We start from the raw sequence: 17725 nt of genomic DNA on the forward strand, positions 1-17725 counted from the left end.
GAGGTTAAGGACAAGGACCAAGAGCAAATTGCAGTGACTGTGCATGAGAAAAACATCCACTTTGAAGCCAGCAGGGCTGGCTGATAGGCTTAGCTGTGTGATCTCTGGAGAATCTTGCACTCCCAGACCCTTCGCTCAGTTACAAAAGGTGAAGGGTAATCTCTAGCTCCCTCATAGGCTTATAGGCACAGTGTTAGGACTATTAAAGGTAATTTATATAAAAGCATGGTATATGTGAGACCCTCAGTACTTCTTTGCTGTTAAACTCAGGAGTATGGTATTAGGCTTTATTTTAAAAGGGGTTGTTGGACTTCCCTGGTGGTCCAGTGGTTAAGAATCCACCTGCCAATCCAGGGGACGTGGGTTCAATCCCTGGTCTGGGAAGATCTGTCATGCCTCAGAGCAACTAAGTCCATGTGCCATATCTACTGAAGCCCATCTAGAGCCCGTGCTCTGCACCAAGAGAAGCCACCACAGTGAGAAACCTGCTCACTACCATGAAGAGTAGTCCCCACTCATCGTAACTGGAGAAAGCCCACACAGCAATGAAGACAGCACAGCCAGAAACGGACTAAAGACAGACATCTTAAAAGGGCTTTCCCATCAATAAAATGCTTGACTTTGGAAAACAGATCATCTTAAAGACTTCTTCCTTAGGCTGGATGATTACTTAAGAATGATGTTAGGGAGCATTCCACCATGTGTGGGAGGCTGGCCACAGTGACCTCTAACTTCCCTTTGATCCTTAAGGGATTGCACTTAGATCCCTGAGGGATCCTTCTGCAGCACCAGTCTTATCTCTCTTTAATTCCCTGTGTATCCTAGAAGCCCAGTAAGGCCCAGTTCTCACACCAGTAAGCATAAGCCTTGCTTCAGCAGAGACAGAACCTCATGAGTTAAGTGGCCCGTGGACCATTCACATTCAGACTCTGAAGTTTTGTGTTCAGCTCTCCAACATCATAGAGAATCTTGGTTGAGATTTAAAATATTTTCAGAATTCATATATGCAGAAAATGTTGTCTATCAGACAAATGCTTGTACATGAAAGGGACAGTGAACATTTAATATTCTACACCAATGTGAAGCCAAAATTCAAGGGCATTTTGTTCTTTGAATCAGAGATGTTGTCATGGTTCCTCCTCCTTCTTTTACTTTTGTGTCGAGAGGTACTGTTAAACAAGAAACAGGAGCTAACTGTAAAGGGCTTTTAGTTTGAATTTCAGCTTCATCCCTTATGAACTCTGCAACCTTGAGCAAGTCACTTAACCTCTCTGAACTTGAGTCTCGGTATGCAAAATAGAACTAATAATAATTCCCTTCTTGGGCTGTTGTGAGAATTAAATAAGATAAACTGTGTGCTGCTGCCTGGAGCAAGTAGGAAATTAATACATACTTGTTTCTTTCCTGCTGGTTGATTTCTCTGGGCTGTTTCCATGAAACTGAGGAGGAGGCATCATTTTTCTCTGTCTTTTTCTCTCTCCCTGAGATAGATGTCTGAATTGTGCCTGTCAGGAGAAATGGCATTTAGGGGCGTAAGTCTTTACAGAAGAGGGAAATACAACTCCATTCACTCGCATTGTTTTCCCACTCATGTTTACCCTGGATGCTGTGGCTGTTGGTTGTCCATCGCAAGGAGTAGTCTTTCTGAACTGCTTAATACTGAAACCCTGATTTTTTGAGGCAGGAGAATAATTCCCCTCTTGGATAAAAAGGTGGCTGTAGTCAAGCACTGCCATGTACTTATGCTCTGGCCAAAGAGGTGTGTGTGGAAGTGATGTAGAATGGTCTGCACTTGCAAGAGTCAACTCAGTTAGGTGATTCCTCCAATTTTCCACCTGCCTTCCTTCCTTCTTCCAGCCTGAAACTTGTCCTTGCAGCTGCGGAGTCAGTACAAATATGGATCCTAAGGTGACCCTGACGATGAGCTAGAGCAGAAATCAAGACCCTTGGTCTCTATGGACCCAAAGGAAGGAGGCACCATGATATTTTGGACTCTCCGGTACCACACATCTTTCACTTGGGAGATAAATAAGGCTCTTTCTTGGGTTAAGCCACCATTGTTTTTCCTTCTTTGTTGGTGTTCAGTCGCTCAGTCATGTCCAACTCTTCGCGACCCCATGGACTGCAGCACACCAGGCCTCCTTGTCCTTCACTATCTCCCAGAGTTTGCTCAAACTCATCTCCATTGAGTCAGTGATGCCATCCAACCATCTCATCCTCTGTTGCCCCTTCCTCCTCCTAACCTCAATAAGAAACGTAGGAAGGAACCCAGGGAGAAGGCTCTTGAAAAGGAAGGTTCCTGATAATCTCCCTCTGGAGGAGTCGGGCAGCTTTCCTCTAGGAGGTTACTGAGAGCGGAGTATGGGACACACAGACAGGTGGGGGTGTGCTGGTGGTTTAGTTCTGTGTCACAGAAAAGAACAAAAATTCCTGCTCGTAGGAGAGAAACTATGGGGCTTATTCAGAAGTCTCTTCCTTCCAGTCTCCTTCTCTCCTTTGCAACCATCATTGAATACCTGCCATGTGACGGGTACCAGGATAGGAACCAAGGATTGTGATCCTCCGTCTCAGTTAACCCCTGGCTGATGGAAGAAGACAGCTCATCTATTCATCAGAAATTGTCACAGGGTGTGAAGAGCCCTGTGGATGCCATCAGTGTGCAGATCTGGAGCAGTTAATCTAGCTTGAGTTTGAGAAAGGGAATCAGTCAGACTTTGTGAGGAAAATGTCTTTGTTGGGTGTGGGAGGATGACAGGCTTCAGGCATAGGAAGAAAGGATCTTCATTCCAAGGTCTGTGGCCCTGCTTGACATTCCCCACATCCCATGGCTGAGGACCATGTCATCACTGATAACTTCTCTCTAGTCTCAATGTTTATCCACATCTACCACAATCTAAATATGACTTGAAGGCCACTCAGAATCCCAGTCCCTCAGTCCGTGTTGGGTACAAACAAATGAACACTTTGGAAATCTGCATGTGGTCATTACCCATTTAGTCTCAACAGCTTTGTTAACTGCGAAACATTCTTCCATGTAACTGGAAAATTGGCTGGAGAATTGCTCCCATTCATCTCATTGTGGGTGGGGGCAAATGCTTAGGACATAGTAACCAGGAGTGTCTCCAAGTGCCCCACTCCCCAAGATGGCAGCCCCATTGTCAACAGGCACAGAGAGAGGTTTTGTTTTGTTTTTTCATTTATTTATTTTGGCTGCCTCAGGGCTTAGTTGTGGCACTCCATCTCTGTTGATTTGGCGTGTGGACTCTCTGGTCGTGGCCTCATGACATATGGGGTCTGTGTTCCCCAACCAAGGATTGAACTGGTGTCCTCTTCGTTGAAAGACAGATTTTTAACCACTGTACCAGCAGGGAAGTTCCAGGCAGAGAGAGTCTGAACCTTGTAGCCAACAGGGCCGGAGCCGTGAGAGGTGCAAAAATGGGTGAGGTAGGTAATCAGCTGAGACTGCATCGGCTCGTGATAGATTCTGTTTGACTGCTTGCCTCTAGGGAATGAACAGAAACGTCACGGGAGGAAAGAGTTGAAGTTGATATTTATCGAGCACCTACTATATGCCAAACTATTATTTTAGGCTTTTAACATATGTTCTTATCTGATCGTCACATTAACACTTTAATATAGTTATATAATATGTATTGGAATCCACATTATATAAAGGAGAATGCAGAGGAGCTTCAGGAAATAACCAAGTTTGTCCAGGGTCTCACTAGCAGTCAAGGAGTTAGGATCCCACTCCAGTTCACACCTCACAGTGCCCCCTCACACCAGAGCACATTCATACCAGACTCCAACTGGAACTGACTCTGCGAGGCATAAAGCACACTTTTATGAGTGAAAACAGGGCTGGCTGGGAGGCTAATAATGATGGTGGATCGGCTATGTCTCTCCGTGTTTCTGTACCAGGAGCTGTGGACACTTTTCCCTAGTAGAGAACAGCTACCTGACCAGATATGTTTATTGGAAATGTTTTATATTCCCTTCCCGAAGGGATAAACATGACTTCTGGTCTCTAACTAGGAGAAATAATTATGTGTATTCCCTCTTTGTCCTCCACCCAATAACATTTGCCAAGCTGTTTGCTAATTACCCTAGAAACAATAGGTTCTCAACAGAAATAAAAAAGCAATCTATTTTCTCGGTACCTTTTCACTCTAACACTTCAGGTTAGAGCAGGAAAGAGAAACACACCATATATCCTCCCTTAATGGGCAACCAAACAGTCGACTTGGCAGAGAACAGGAGAAGGGACAAAAAATATCCTCTCGATGCCACAGGAAACACATAAACCAAAACAAAACTCAATATCATGTCAGATGCTCCGGGGTGCTCCCTCGAAGGAATGAACTCACACTCCAGCTTTGACTGTGTGATAAACTTGAAAGCTTTCCTTCCTTCGCCCCTAAATTATCCAGAGCTGTTTCATCTCTCTTCTGCAGAAGAATCTTGACAACCCCTTTGGCAGCTGGGAGACGGCTGGATACAGCAGGAGGAACATGGAATTTGAAATCATTAGATGCAAGATTAGATCTGGCCCTGCCACTTACTACTTCTGTAACCTCAGGCCAGGCATCCTTCGGAGTCTTACAAGACTGTTGAGAAGAACAAACAGGAAATATGTACGTGTAAGCATTTTGCAAACTCTCAGGCATTTCTCCATAGTTTAAAAGAAAAGAGTAAAAGTGTTGGGTCGGTCATTAGGGTATAGAATGCAAAAGACACATTAGAATGTTGGTGTTTAGTAGAATCGCACTCCACCTTCATTAAGCGCCTACTAATTCCTAGGTGAGGCCCGAAGTCTCGCCTCCTTGCAGGGTGGTGGTGTTTCTTTTATTGATTCACTAATTTTTGGTGGCACTGTGCTTCTGTCATGGCACACAGGCTCTTCTCTAGCTGCAGCAGGCAAAGGCTCCTCTTTAGTTTGTAGTTCAGGGGCTTCTTAGTTCAGTGGCTTCTTTTGTTTCAAAGCATGGGCTGTAGAGCGTGCAGGCTCAGTAGCTGTGGTGCACAGGCACGCGGGATCTTCTGGGACCAGGGATCGAACCCATGTCCACTGGATTGGCAGGCATATTCTTAACCACTGCACCACCAGGGATGTCCAGGGAGGTGCTGTTTTGCATGCCCATTTCACAGATGGAAAGGCTACTGCTCAGATACGGTGGTTTCCTCATGGTTGCAGAGCTGGTAAATATCAATTAGGATTCACATCTTAGTTGGTCTGACCCTGAGGAGACCCAAGCACCTTTCCAATATACCACATTAGCATTTTCATACAAATTCAAATAGAAAGCAATGCCACCTGACATTAGGGACATATTATGAAGCAAACGATGCTGGGTGCTACTGGCAGTGCTCAACAGCTGGCTCACCGCCTGACTGTGGCATTCCACTTAGACAGGGATTGGGATTGATCGCTCTTGACTTGTCTGTCTCCTGTCTCATCACCACCCTTTGCAGTGAGGTCACCTCTGCTCACTGGACACTAACAAGGACATTAGACAAGGAAGGACAATTTCTGCTTGAATTCTAAACTTTCTTTCTTCCTACATGCCCTGCAAAGAGCTACATTAAAACCCTCAGGTTTAAAATGCATTCGTTATATATAAAGGCAAAATGAATCCATGTAAAAGTTGGTGAAAGTTGAGTCAGGTCTATAGACTGGGTATTGTATTGTAACAATATCAGCTTCCTGGTTTTGATAATGAACAGTGGTTACAGAAGCTGCCACCATATGGGGAACTGGTTGAAGCACACATGAAGTCTCTCTGTTCTGTTTTTGAACCTAATAAGTACACTTCTGTTTCATGTTACATTTTCCCTCTTAAGACTGACCCCCTTCCCCCTCTTATTATTATCTGAGTGTCCCAGCCCACTTCATCACTCTCATAGTCCCCGATAGTTACTTTGGCGTTAGTACTTAAAACACTCCTTTGGCTTTTTTGATGATCTGTACGTCCTATTGCTAGATTCTGAACTCATGGAAGGCACGGGTATTTCTTTATGTCAATATATCCCCGGTAGTGTACAAAGTCTAGCTGATACATTTTGGCTTAATATATAGACGAAAGGGCTCCCTAGGTGGCGCTAGTGGTAATGAACCTGCCTGCCAGTGCAGGAGATGTAAGAAACGTGGGTTCGATCCCTGGGTCGGGAAGATCCCCTAGAGGCGGGCATGGCAACCCATTCCAATATTCTTGCCTGGAGAATCCCATGGACAGAGGAGCCTGACCAGCTGCAGTCCATGGGGTCGAAAAGAGCTGGACTCGACTGAAGCGACTCAGATGTACATGCACATAGAAGAATAGATGAGCAAGCTCTGATGAATATCTTGCTAGTTAGAAACGGGGGCTGATTCATCACGGAAACACAGGGAAGTGTTGCTCTGGTTTGCTGTGTGATGCCCAGGGCTGTTCCCAGGGTCCCTTTCTGCAGGTTATTCCAGTTACCTGGCATGTCAGGTACACAATGGGAAGTACAGATGGTAGGAGCAGAAAGTAAGTAAAAAGCCTTTCTAACACACATAGTTCCACCAGAGATTTGTGCAGCAATTTTCGAAGTGAAATAGAAGGGGAAAATTGATGAGATAAAATATAAAATTGGAGGGAAAAAAGTTTCCCTTTGTATCATGTGCACTGTGGGCAGTTAGTGTTATTGCCAAATGAATGTTCCCATTTTCTTGGAAGAGTCATGTGGCACTGGGCATGTCACCAAGGTACCATTTGAGCAGAATGAAGTGATGCTATGGACTTTGGGGTCCAGAATGGAATTTTTTAGCAGGAACTGTAAAACAGTCATGATGGACCTTTTCTAACTTCATGAAGTAAAATATTGATCATGAAGTTGAAAATGTGGCTCCTGGCTCATCACTGAATAATCATCTAGGTCGAGTGATTAAAATAAGCCCAGCCAGTTGATGAATCCTAAGTAATTCTACCTTATAGTTGTACTGTTTTTTAGCAATTCTCAGACACATTTGACTTACTTGTTTTTTATTTCACATGTTAACATCTCTGAAATCAGAATGCTATCAGTCTGGTAGGCAGAAATCTTGATATTAGCTGTCATTGCCTATGCATATGTGTTACAAGTCACAGAATAAGTATCTTTAGTTTAGGGGGGAATCCCCATCACAATAACAGTACCCTCTTTCAAGAAAGGCTATATCACCAGTGGTCTTGACATGGGAAAGACCAGCTGTTAATAGCTGTGAATTCACAAGTGACCCTGAAGATATTCTGTTTGAATATGAAGCAGTTTTATTAATACCTTGACCCCGGTGGATCAAATGGTAAAGAATCTGCCTGCAATGTGGGAGACCTGGGTTTGATCCCTGGGTTGGGAAGATCCCCTGGAGATAGGGCATAGCAACCCACTCTAGTATTCTTGCCTGGAGAAACCTCATGGACAAAGGATCCTAGTGGGCTACAGTCCATGGGGTCACAAAGGGTCAGACACGACTGAGTGACTAAGCCCACATGACCAATTTATTTCTCTTTATAAAAAAAGTTTATTTTTAAAAGAGAAATTTTAACAAGAGTTTCATGTGACAAAAATCTGTGTCTAAATACATCTCAAAGTAGTTTTTAAAAACTCAGTCATAAGGAATCACTGTGTCATAGTTTAACTGGCAGCAATATTTCTTCTTTAGTATTACATGTAATAATGATACACTTTAAAATGGATAGTTCCTGGATACAATGAGATAAATTGCATTCTAGATACAACTGTCAGAATTCAAGTTTATAAAACACTCCCAAATCAATTATGCAAAACCAATTAGGAGAATGACCTAAAACCCCTTTCTGCAAACAATTACTGTCAATATACAATATTTAGAGAGAAACTTTTAAGGTCTCATTGCTATAGAAAATAGAAATTCAAATGACATATGACAAAAATGGAAATTACCTGTGTTACCTTGAAGATCCCAATAAAAAGCTAAATAGCTACCTGGTGAATACATCCCCCTTGTCCCCTGACCACGTGGATTTACCCCTCTGCTGGGAGAAGTAGCAGGTGGCCGCATTAACTAGAGTTGGCTTTGAATCTTGGTGTTCAGGTTTCAAAGGTGGAAGCGCACCTAAACAGAGCTCTCCATTTACAGAGGAAGCAACTGCCTCAAGGCTGGTTCTCAGGCTTAAATCCACTTACATGGTTGTTTTCAGTCTAGGACTGTGCTTACACAACCAGACGCATGAAACAAAAAGATCTGAACATAAATATCAGCTGGATCATAGACCATCAAATGACCCCTCTGTCCATTTCAGCATCCACTGAGTGTCCTCTTGCCGCGAGAACCTCATGTAAGCGAACACTCACAAGCCCTACTGCCCGACTTCACAGATGAGGAAACTGAAGCTGAAAGTTTACGGTACTCTGTCCGAGGTCACACAGCTAGTGGGGCAGGTGGGAGCCAAATCAAGTTCTGTGCGACCCACAGATTGCTCTCTTTCTGTCATAAGACATTATTTTGGGTACAACCATGGAGGAAATGGCATCATGCTCTTCCAAAACTGGTACTCTCAGGGAAAAGAACAATATAAAGACACATGGTCAAATGTAGTTGAAAGAGTGCTTCAGTGCAGATATGGGCCCTGGGGCTCTCTTGCCTGCACATGTCTGCCTGTGGCTGGATGGTCCTCTCCATAACCTCCTATCACTTTCTCTATGGTTGACTCCCACTCCTGAAGTAAGCTTCAGCATGGGCATTGGTACTTCCAGAAACATTCTAAGGCTGAATTCCTGGCTTCCTTCTCTTGGCTCCCCTAAGACCCCGTGCTTCTCTTTATCATTGCATTTATATCATTGCATCTTGGATTATCGGATGTGCCATCAGACAGAGAGCTCCCCAAGGCAGGAAACAGCTTTTTCATCATTAGATCCTCAAACCTATCACTGATGCAGGTCTATTGACTGAATACATGGATCATGTGGACTGCTAAGAATTATTTGTCCCCTCTGTAAGCAGAGATTCTTTACTTTTCTACCTGAATAGCCACCATTGAAATATTTTAAGTGGAGGAGCATATGAGGAAGAAACTAATGGAAGGCCCCTTTACTAAAACTTGCACAACTAATGCTCCAAACACTTAACAGAAACAAGTTCAGGAACAGTCTGTGGAAGGCACTGCAAACCTGCATCAGTGTGGCATGCAGTATAAGGAAAAGAGAAATCAGGATTTCATAAACAGGTTTAGAAGTTCTTTTCTAAAGTTGTATACCCATCTATTGTTTGGTCAGTGCCTACACTTCTGCGCATCACTCTCTTATAGAATGTATCAGTATGGCAGAGTGGGCACAGGCTCTAGAGACATTAAGGAATGTCTAGGGATTTGCAAATAAATGAATGAGAGTCAGGGACGCAGGGTCTTCTCATGTTCCTCTCCTGTTTCTTTCCAGTTTTCCCCAGTAGCCTAAGGTATACTTAAAAAACAAAAACCCTCAACACATCACCTCTAGCTGTTTGAACTTAGGATAAATTCCCCATAAGAAAGTACTTACCTGGCCTTGCAGGATTGCCCCCTGCCTGTTGCTCTGACTTCGTCCTACCACTTATCCCCTATGTGGCAACTCCCCAGGGCAGTTGTCTTTTTCACTCTTCTCTTTTCAGCACGTGATGTGGTGCCATGGATGCTCAACAATACTTGTTGGACAAAAGAAAAGGAATAAGTGAATGAATAAATGAATAATGATTCCTTGGTTTCTGCTTTGGAGATTAAACACATCCTGTAGAATACAAGATAACTAAATGTCCATCATTCTACCCTGCCCATCCTGCTAACTGTTTCCCCACCCTGCAGCTGCTTCCTCAAAGAATCCCCAGCTCTCTGCTCTTAAGTCACGCATGCCTGCTGCTGGGAACACCCACAGATGCGCTCTGTACACACACACACAGCTCGCTCTGAGTAATCATATTGATTCAGAATTAACGGCCATTCAGATACCTCATTGAAGATGCCATCTGGGATGTTATTGCACTTCAGAGGTAGATCATAGTCTGCGAAAATCTGTCAAAAATGTAGAAATAACTCATCAAAATGGCCATGTTAGAACCTAGCTGCTCTTCGTTGGGAAGCAGAGTCTGGTGATGCAGACCAGAGTGGAAGGAAATGGAGTAAGAGAAAAAAGGAGGAAGAGCTATTCCTTTCCTCTGTTTTCAACAGTTGAGAGACATGGAAAGTTTAGGCATGTGCTGCTGCTGCTGCTGCTGCTGTTGCTAAGTCGCTTCAGTCGTGTCCGACTCTTTGTGACCCCATAGACGGCAGCCCACCAGGCTCCCCTGTCCCTGGGATTCTCCAGGCAAGCACACTGGAGTGGGTTGCCATTTCCTTCTCCAGTGGGTGAAAGTGAAAAGTAGAAGTGAAGTCGCTCAGTCGTGTCCGACTCTTAGCATGTGCAGAGGTTGGTAAGGGACTCCTTTGCTTAAAGCCATCTCACTGACAACAAATACTTCTCAAGATAATCTCTGGTCCAGGTATGTGGGTATGTGCTGAGGCAATGCTAGGTTTCAAGTCTTTCCTACTTACTGGAGAGTTTGCCAATTTCCCTGGTGTAAATATCCCTACATGTTCTGTTTCTGGCTACCAACAATTCAATGACTAGCTCCTAAAATGTTTCAGTGTGTAACGATTGAATCCTGCAAGACAATACAAGCTAGTTTCAACAAACTACAAGGAGGCATTCATATCCTAAATCTGCCCTCCTTCTGGGTCGGTGCCAGGCCTTGATTGTGCCTGGAGAAGCAGGAAACACAAACCTCAGGAGATGCCTGCCTCCTCCTCATTCATGTGGAATGCCTGGTGGTACTGCAGGTGCTCCCTGCTTCCACAGCATCCCTTCATCTCCACGGCAGACCTGCCCTCCGTGGGCAGCATACCATTGTCCTGCCAGCAAAATCCAGTATTATTCAGCAGGTACTTTTGAATTGAAAATAACATTTGAAAAGGATTATCCCAGGCAAAGTCATCAACTGCTGTGTACTCATTGAACTTAAAACAATGCAAGATTGATTACTTTTGTAGTCTATGCAAATTACAAATGGCATTGATATTAATCCTCAGTATTTGACTTCACCTCCCAGTACTTCACAATTACTGTTCTTAATTCAAGAAGCTGGACTTTTCTTTTGTAAAATCAAGTTATGTGTGTGTATGTAGGAAAAATAGTCACATCTGAAGTATACTAAAAATCCTAAAAGCTTATTAAAAAAAAAAAAAGACAAAGTACTGTATGAAAGGACGTCAGTTCTCTGAGATTTCTGACCTCCCATGTACTTATAATAAAATGCCATGCCCTTGGCAAGGTTCTCTTATCTCTAACTGAGGGTTTTACCTCTTTCTAGTACTGAGCTAAGTGTAACCCTCATTCACAGCCTGGCCTAGTGAATTGATCACCTTTGGACGCACTTGAAAGAATATCATGGATGGTGTTATTAATTTACCTAGTAGTCTTCCATATGCACAAACGTTCCCTAACTATGTTAAGATGTATGACCTTGTGGTATGAGAGGGAAGGAACTACTTCTAGAATGGTTGGGTGGGGGCTGGCAGTGTGAATATTTGCATGGAACTTGTTGAATACCTAAACAGTATTCTGAGTATTCCATAAATTATCATGGTGCATTATCACAACATTTTAGAAGGACTTATTTCTCTCATTTAGGAAATGCAAAAACAAATGCAAAACAGTTAAGAAACCTTTCCAGAGTGGCACATCTGAAAATGCACAAGGCAAGACTGGAAACTGAGTCCTTCTAGTTGCAAAAACCATTGCTTTCTCTGATCTATCACTCTGCCTTATGAGCCCACACCCCAAGAGCTGCCTGGAAGCTTGTCTCATTTCCTCCATCTATTTTGAGTCCAAAGCAAAGGCACCTTCTGTCGCCACCTTGTCTAAAACTTGAACTTGAGATGATGTCATGGGATAGTCAAATTAAATCAGTACAGATTTATCAAGGTCTTACTTCATTGGAAATGCCTCGTTGGGTGTAGAATAACTTCAGCGTCCTTCCCGGTGGGAAAGCTGACTCCTCTGCAGAGAGAAGATTGGAAGCCTGATGAAACAGAACCTGATTACACCCAGACCTGAGCTCCTCCCTGCATCCCTTGCACCCTCCTTGCTCTGCTCACATCAGAACCATCCTGTCTTCTCTCCTCTTCTTCACTCCCCACTCAGTTCTCAAGTCATCTGGAGCTCACCTATGCCCTCCTTCTAGATCCGTCCATAATCACTGTCATCGCTCCAGCACTGGGTTCTAGTATTTCTCTCTCTCTTTTTGAAAATATTTACCTATTTGTTTGGTTGTTTCAGGTTTCACTTGTGGCACATGGGACCTTCATTGTGGTATGCAAGTGAACTCTTAGTTGAGGCATGTGGGATCTACTTCCCTGTGCAGGAATGGAACCCGGGCCCCCTGCATTGGGAGCATGGAGTCTTAGCCACTAGACCACCAGGGAAGTCCCAGGTTCCAGTGTCTCTTGCCTGGAGTACTTAAACAACTTTTAAGCTGGCTTTCCTCTTTATATCATCCTCTACTTACTTCCAGATTCACCTTGTGTTTATATGTTCAACTTTTATCATGATGTTCCAAATAATTTACAGACAAAAAATTATGAAAGTAATATTTTCTCCAAGCAAAACCTCACTTAGAAGCCTAGAAAATCAAATAGCTGAAAGCAGGTCATCTTTCACTTAGACTTTAGAAGTTTGGGAGGGGGGTACTTCGCCCCTTGGATTCCTCATGTCATGCCCCAGAGCACCGCCAAAGCTTCTCCATGGAACACGAGGGCAGGACAGAGCAATTTGAGATTGCCAGCCTGAAGAATAAATCCCAGCTTATTAGCCCAGTGTTCAAGGCCCTTCACCCCTTCTGTCTGGTAGGCCTAAGAGTCATCCCATAAGACTTGGAGTCAATACACTCAAGGCACTTAGAGTACTCCCAGCACGTGGTGAGTGCTCAGTAAGTGTAGTTTGTTTTACTTGTTATTTCCAATCCTTCACCCATTTGTGAACCCTAAACTTCAGTTTATGTGCGTGTCTATGCCCTATGTCTTCAATCTCCATCTGCCTCTCCATAGCCATGTTCTTAAGCTATTGCCTCAGCCTAAAAATCTCTTCCCTGTCAATCTCTGCATGTACAACCAGGCACCTCTTCCAAGGCCCACTGCCTCTCGGCTTGTCATCTCAGCCAGGAGCCATCTCTCTCTCCCCCACCGCTGCACCCTTGTAGACTTGTACCTGGGCCTCACTTAGAACCCAGTGGCATCATTGTGTGACTCTCTTCCATCACGGCCACCCCAAGCAGCATGCCGAATCCAAGCCATTCTTGCCCCGTCACTATTTATTTTTCTTATTTTCTAATAGTTTTATTTATGTATTCATGCTGCATTGGATCTTCGTTGCTGTGTGGGCTTTTCTCTAGTTGTGGCGAGTGGGGCTGCTCTAGTTGCAGTGTTCAGGCTTCTCATTATGGCAGCTTCTCCTGTTGCGGAGCACAGGCCCTGGGGCATGCGATCTTCAATAACTGCAGCACGTGGGCTCAGTAGTTTCGGCTCCCAGGCTCTAGAACACAGGCTCAGTAGCTGTGGTGCACAGGCTTAGTTGTTCCACAGCATGTGGGATCTTCTTGGACCAGAGATGGAACCCCTGTTTCCTGCATTGGCAGACAGATTCTTTACCTCTGAGCCACCAGGGAAGTCCGCCCCGTCACTGTCTCTAACCACCATAGTATGTCCTCTGTAGATGTTGAGTAATAAATACAACTCATTTCTGATGTGGTGCCACCTCTTTGGCATTACTTACTGCTGAGTTAATTAAGGGTGTCTGTGAAATATCTCAGAATGTTACCTGGATGCTGAAATGTCATGATAGTTGAAAAACCCTACTTCTCAAAATATTTCTGATTGAATTACTCTGTATGTATGTCAGCCTCCTTTAATTCCAGGGCATGTTTCATTTCTGCTGTTGACATGGAGTTTTCCTTTAGCAGAAGCTGACCTTTCTACTATCATTGTCCCAGACAGTGGGTCATGACTCAATCGAAGGAAGATGCTCAGATAAGGGAAGCCACCGGTAGCTCTGAGCCTGCTTGCAGGAGAACCCCTACCGCCTCAGCCATGCCTGGGCTCAGGCCCTTGCCTCTCTCAACTGGACTGTTGGGTCAGCCTTCTAAGAGACCCCTATGACTCAGCTCTTCTCTTCCAGGCCCTCCTTCCTGCCCCATGAGAGAGATTTTATGAAAGAGGGATCTGGTCACATTCTTCATGTTTCCTTTCTTAAAAGCCATAAATAGCCACATTTCCTGAAATGCGATCCACACGGTATCATCAGAAGCACTTGGAGTTCTTGCTAAAGTGGAACTCCTGAGCTCTGTCCTTGGACGTGAGGAGTCCCAGGAACCTGCACTTTGTAATAGCTTCAAGGGTGATTTCTATGCACACAAACATTTAGACCTCAGTAAAGGCCAGTTGCCGATTTCAGCACCCCTTGGCGGTGGCGGCATCTTTCTTGTCTCTGTCTTTGCACATGCCACTGCCTGTGAAGCCTCTTCTCTTCCGTGTCTGCATGCTCTTGGCCTATGAAATACCTTTGCTTTGCTCCTGCTGTCTCTTGGAAATGTCACCACTTCTAGAAAACCTCTTAGGTTTCTTAGGCATGTTCAGTCCCCCCTCACTCAGGGCCTCTTACCCCACATCCTGAAGTCCTGTTCTGTGAATGGTGATTTCCATGCCTTTTCCTCACTGTCACCCGCCTTCAAAAGCTGGACCCATGCCCACATCTAAAGTCAGTGTAGTACTGTGCTGATGAGCTCAGATACACACAGTCTGCTTCCGCTTCCTGTGGCTTCCTCACTAAGTGACAGTGGGCACCTGGCTTCACCTCCTGGGCCTCAGTTTCCTCATCTAAAATGCTCATGTGACTACCTAACTCCGATTTGTTGGGATTAAATGTGATAACGCATGTGATCGGCTTAGAAGAGTATGGTATCAGCGACACCTTTGTTGTTATTAATATTATCATATCTGTTATCTTGTTATCTCAAAGGTGAGACAGAACATCTGCCAACAGAGATGAGAAGTCATGTAGAACTTCTCTCCTTGTAACTCTACTGAGATAAGCTCAACACGCCTGGTAGAAAAAAATAAATAAAGGAGCATTAGCTTTCTTTCCCCCCCTCTTACCTTGTATCAGATAAATGTCCAGACTTTGCTGCCTTATAAACCGGAGAAAATTCCCTTATGGGGCTCCTGCAATACAGGCAACCTCCATGGTTGGTAGGTTAGCTACCAACCATGGAGGTGGTAGGGCCATCATGTCTCAGCCCTGAAACAGGTTGCTCTGTGTTGTTCCCCATACACTAGAGACCAGGCTTACATGTGAAGACTTTCCTGGACACTGTGAGTAATAGAAGGGAAGAAAGAGAAATGTTAATGATGACTGACATTTATTGAGCATCCTTCTAAGTGCTTTATTTGGTCAGGTAACTTTTACTAAGCACCTACTGTGGGCCAGGTACTGTGCTATGAGTAATAAAAAAATAATTTATACTCGTGATTAATCAAAAATCCTTGCATTTTGTTTACACTCCTGAGGGGAGAAAGAGATGAAAAAATGGCATAAAAAACTATAGATTGTAACATGATATGTTCTGTAGTGAGAAGAAATAGAGCATAGTAAAGGAGACTTAAGTGTATTACCTAATACATTAAAAAAAAAACACAGCATGGAGAGGTAAAGTGACTTGCCCAACTTGATCTAGTAGGGAAGGATCACGTCAGAACGGGAGTTCAGGCCATATGCTGTCAGAGTCCACGCTCTTAACCGCAGTGCATGGACAACCATGGCACCAGCTGGCCACCTTGCCTTGCTTGAGTGCTGGAAGGACAAGGCAGCCCACCTGCTTCCATAGACAGTATCCTGAGCATGCTTGCCCTTCAGGGACCCAGGCCCCAAGTACAGGTGAAAATGTCATGATTGTCTAGTCTCATGGAGCTTAGAGTCACCTACAGAATTGGAAACACATTAAAAAAGAATTGCACAACCTCCATACTTTGGTGTTAAATAATGTCACATTTTGCATCACAAAAAATTAAATCTGTGTTGTCACATCAACCCAGACATCTGAATTTCAGTGACTTTATTTCAATGGAAAGAGGTTAATAAGCATGTGCCTACCTGTTCCTTTAAAAAAAAACTTTTTTATTTTGTATTGAGGTATAACTGATTAACAAACAATGCCTGATAGTTTCCCGGGAATAGTGAAGGGACTTAGCCGTACATATACATGTATCTATTCTTTCCAAAACTCCCCTCACATCCATATGCCTACCTATTTTTGGTACAGTATTCTGTCTCTAGCAATAGATACCAAAGAAGACCACCCATAACTCTAAAGTAGATTCATTTATGTGTGTGTGTGTATATATATATATATATATATATATATATATATAAAATGAAAACATAATTTCTGCCCCCAGAGCTATGTGCAGAATGGTCAACTGCACAGGCTTATAGAACTTACTCTCTGCCTAAATCACCTGCATTCAAGTAGGTCAAGGTTTCCATTTTCTCCAGGGACTTGGGGTGGAACTTTGTTCAATGTTTTAGTATCTAGGAAACCCTTGAAGTGATTTCCATGGAGAACGAGACACTCTTCTACAATGATAAATGCAAATTTAAGTCTGAGAGACAGAAAACAGTTAAAGGATTTTAAATGGCAATTTTCATGTTTCAGAAATCTTGAGAGACACTGTCAGCTCCAGGGTCCTCTGCGATAAGTGCTGCAACCAGGATGTCACAGGACTGCCTGAGATTGAGAGAATGTAAATGGCTGGTCCCATCCATCAACCCAGGACAGAAGAGAGTGAGATCTCCATCAGTGCTGAAGGCTTCTTCGGGAAATGCTGTGGGGTGACCCTGTTCCTATGCATCTCTCTCCACCCACAAGCGTCTTGCATCCGACTTCTCTGTGTTTGCGCCTGCTGTTCCCCTCGGAGACGGCCATCCTGCCGCTTTTCCGCTTCCTCACAGCCCATTCATGCATCACAGGAATGGGTTCCCCCCTCCTCAAAGAAGCCCCCCTTCTCCCCTGGAGAGCCCTGCCCATCTCCAGCGCCCACAGATTGGGGCTGAGTGGTTCTCAAAATCTTAATGTATATATGCTTTCTCCCTAAAATTCCAAGTATACTTGACAGAGGGACTCACTCACTTCACCCATATTTATTGAGCATCTGTAATAGTACCAGAAACAGTTTGAAACACTATAGATCTATAGAGAAAGAGCTGAGCCAGTTAGATGGGGTCACTGTTGTCATAAAGCTTGTGATAGAACAGCCATGTATTTCCCATCTGCTCCACACACATGTGCATTGAAAGCAATCAAGAAGTACCTGATGATTGATTAATGTCTCTTCTTGCTCAAAAATAATGACTTTGAGATCCTGTGCTGTGCCAGGCAAGGTGCTAAACCCTTAAATTTCTGGGGTGAACAAAACATAAACAGTGCCCATGCTCAGGAAGCTTAGAGCTAAGTCACTCATTTACTTTACGGGCTTCCCAGGTGGCGCTAGTGGTAAAGAACCTGCTTGCCAATGCAGGCAGACATAAAAGACACAGGTTTGACCCCTGGGGAGGGAAGATCTCCTGGAAGAGGGCATGGCAACCCACTCCAGTATTCTTGCCTGGAGAATCCATGAACAGAGGAGCCTGG

The 17725-nt window shown here is 44.1% G+C and overlaps 1 long non-coding RNA gene across 2 annotated transcripts in view; it reads left to right on the top strand.

The window, feature by feature from the left end:
- The window catches only part of LOC132342819 (uncharacterized), a 269479-nt gene extending 252103 nt beyond the window's left edge, over window positions 1–17376 (top strand). For both annotated transcript variants that reach the window (XR_009491338.1, XR_009491339.1), the window contains exon 4: window positions 16751–17376. This is a non-coding gene — a long non-coding RNA (uncharacterized lncRNA). The remainder of the gene's footprint in view (window positions 1–16750) is intronic.
- Window positions 17377–17725: the final 349 nt, after the last annotated feature.

Source organism: Bos taurus, chromosome 18 (assembly GCF_002263795.3).
Source record: "Bos taurus isolate L1 Dominette 01449 registration number 42190680 breed Hereford chromosome 18, ARS-UCD2.0, whole genome shotgun sequence".
In the NCBI taxonomy this organism is placed as follows: domain Eukaryota; kingdom Metazoa; phylum Chordata; class Mammalia; order Artiodactyla; family Bovidae; genus Bos; species Bos taurus.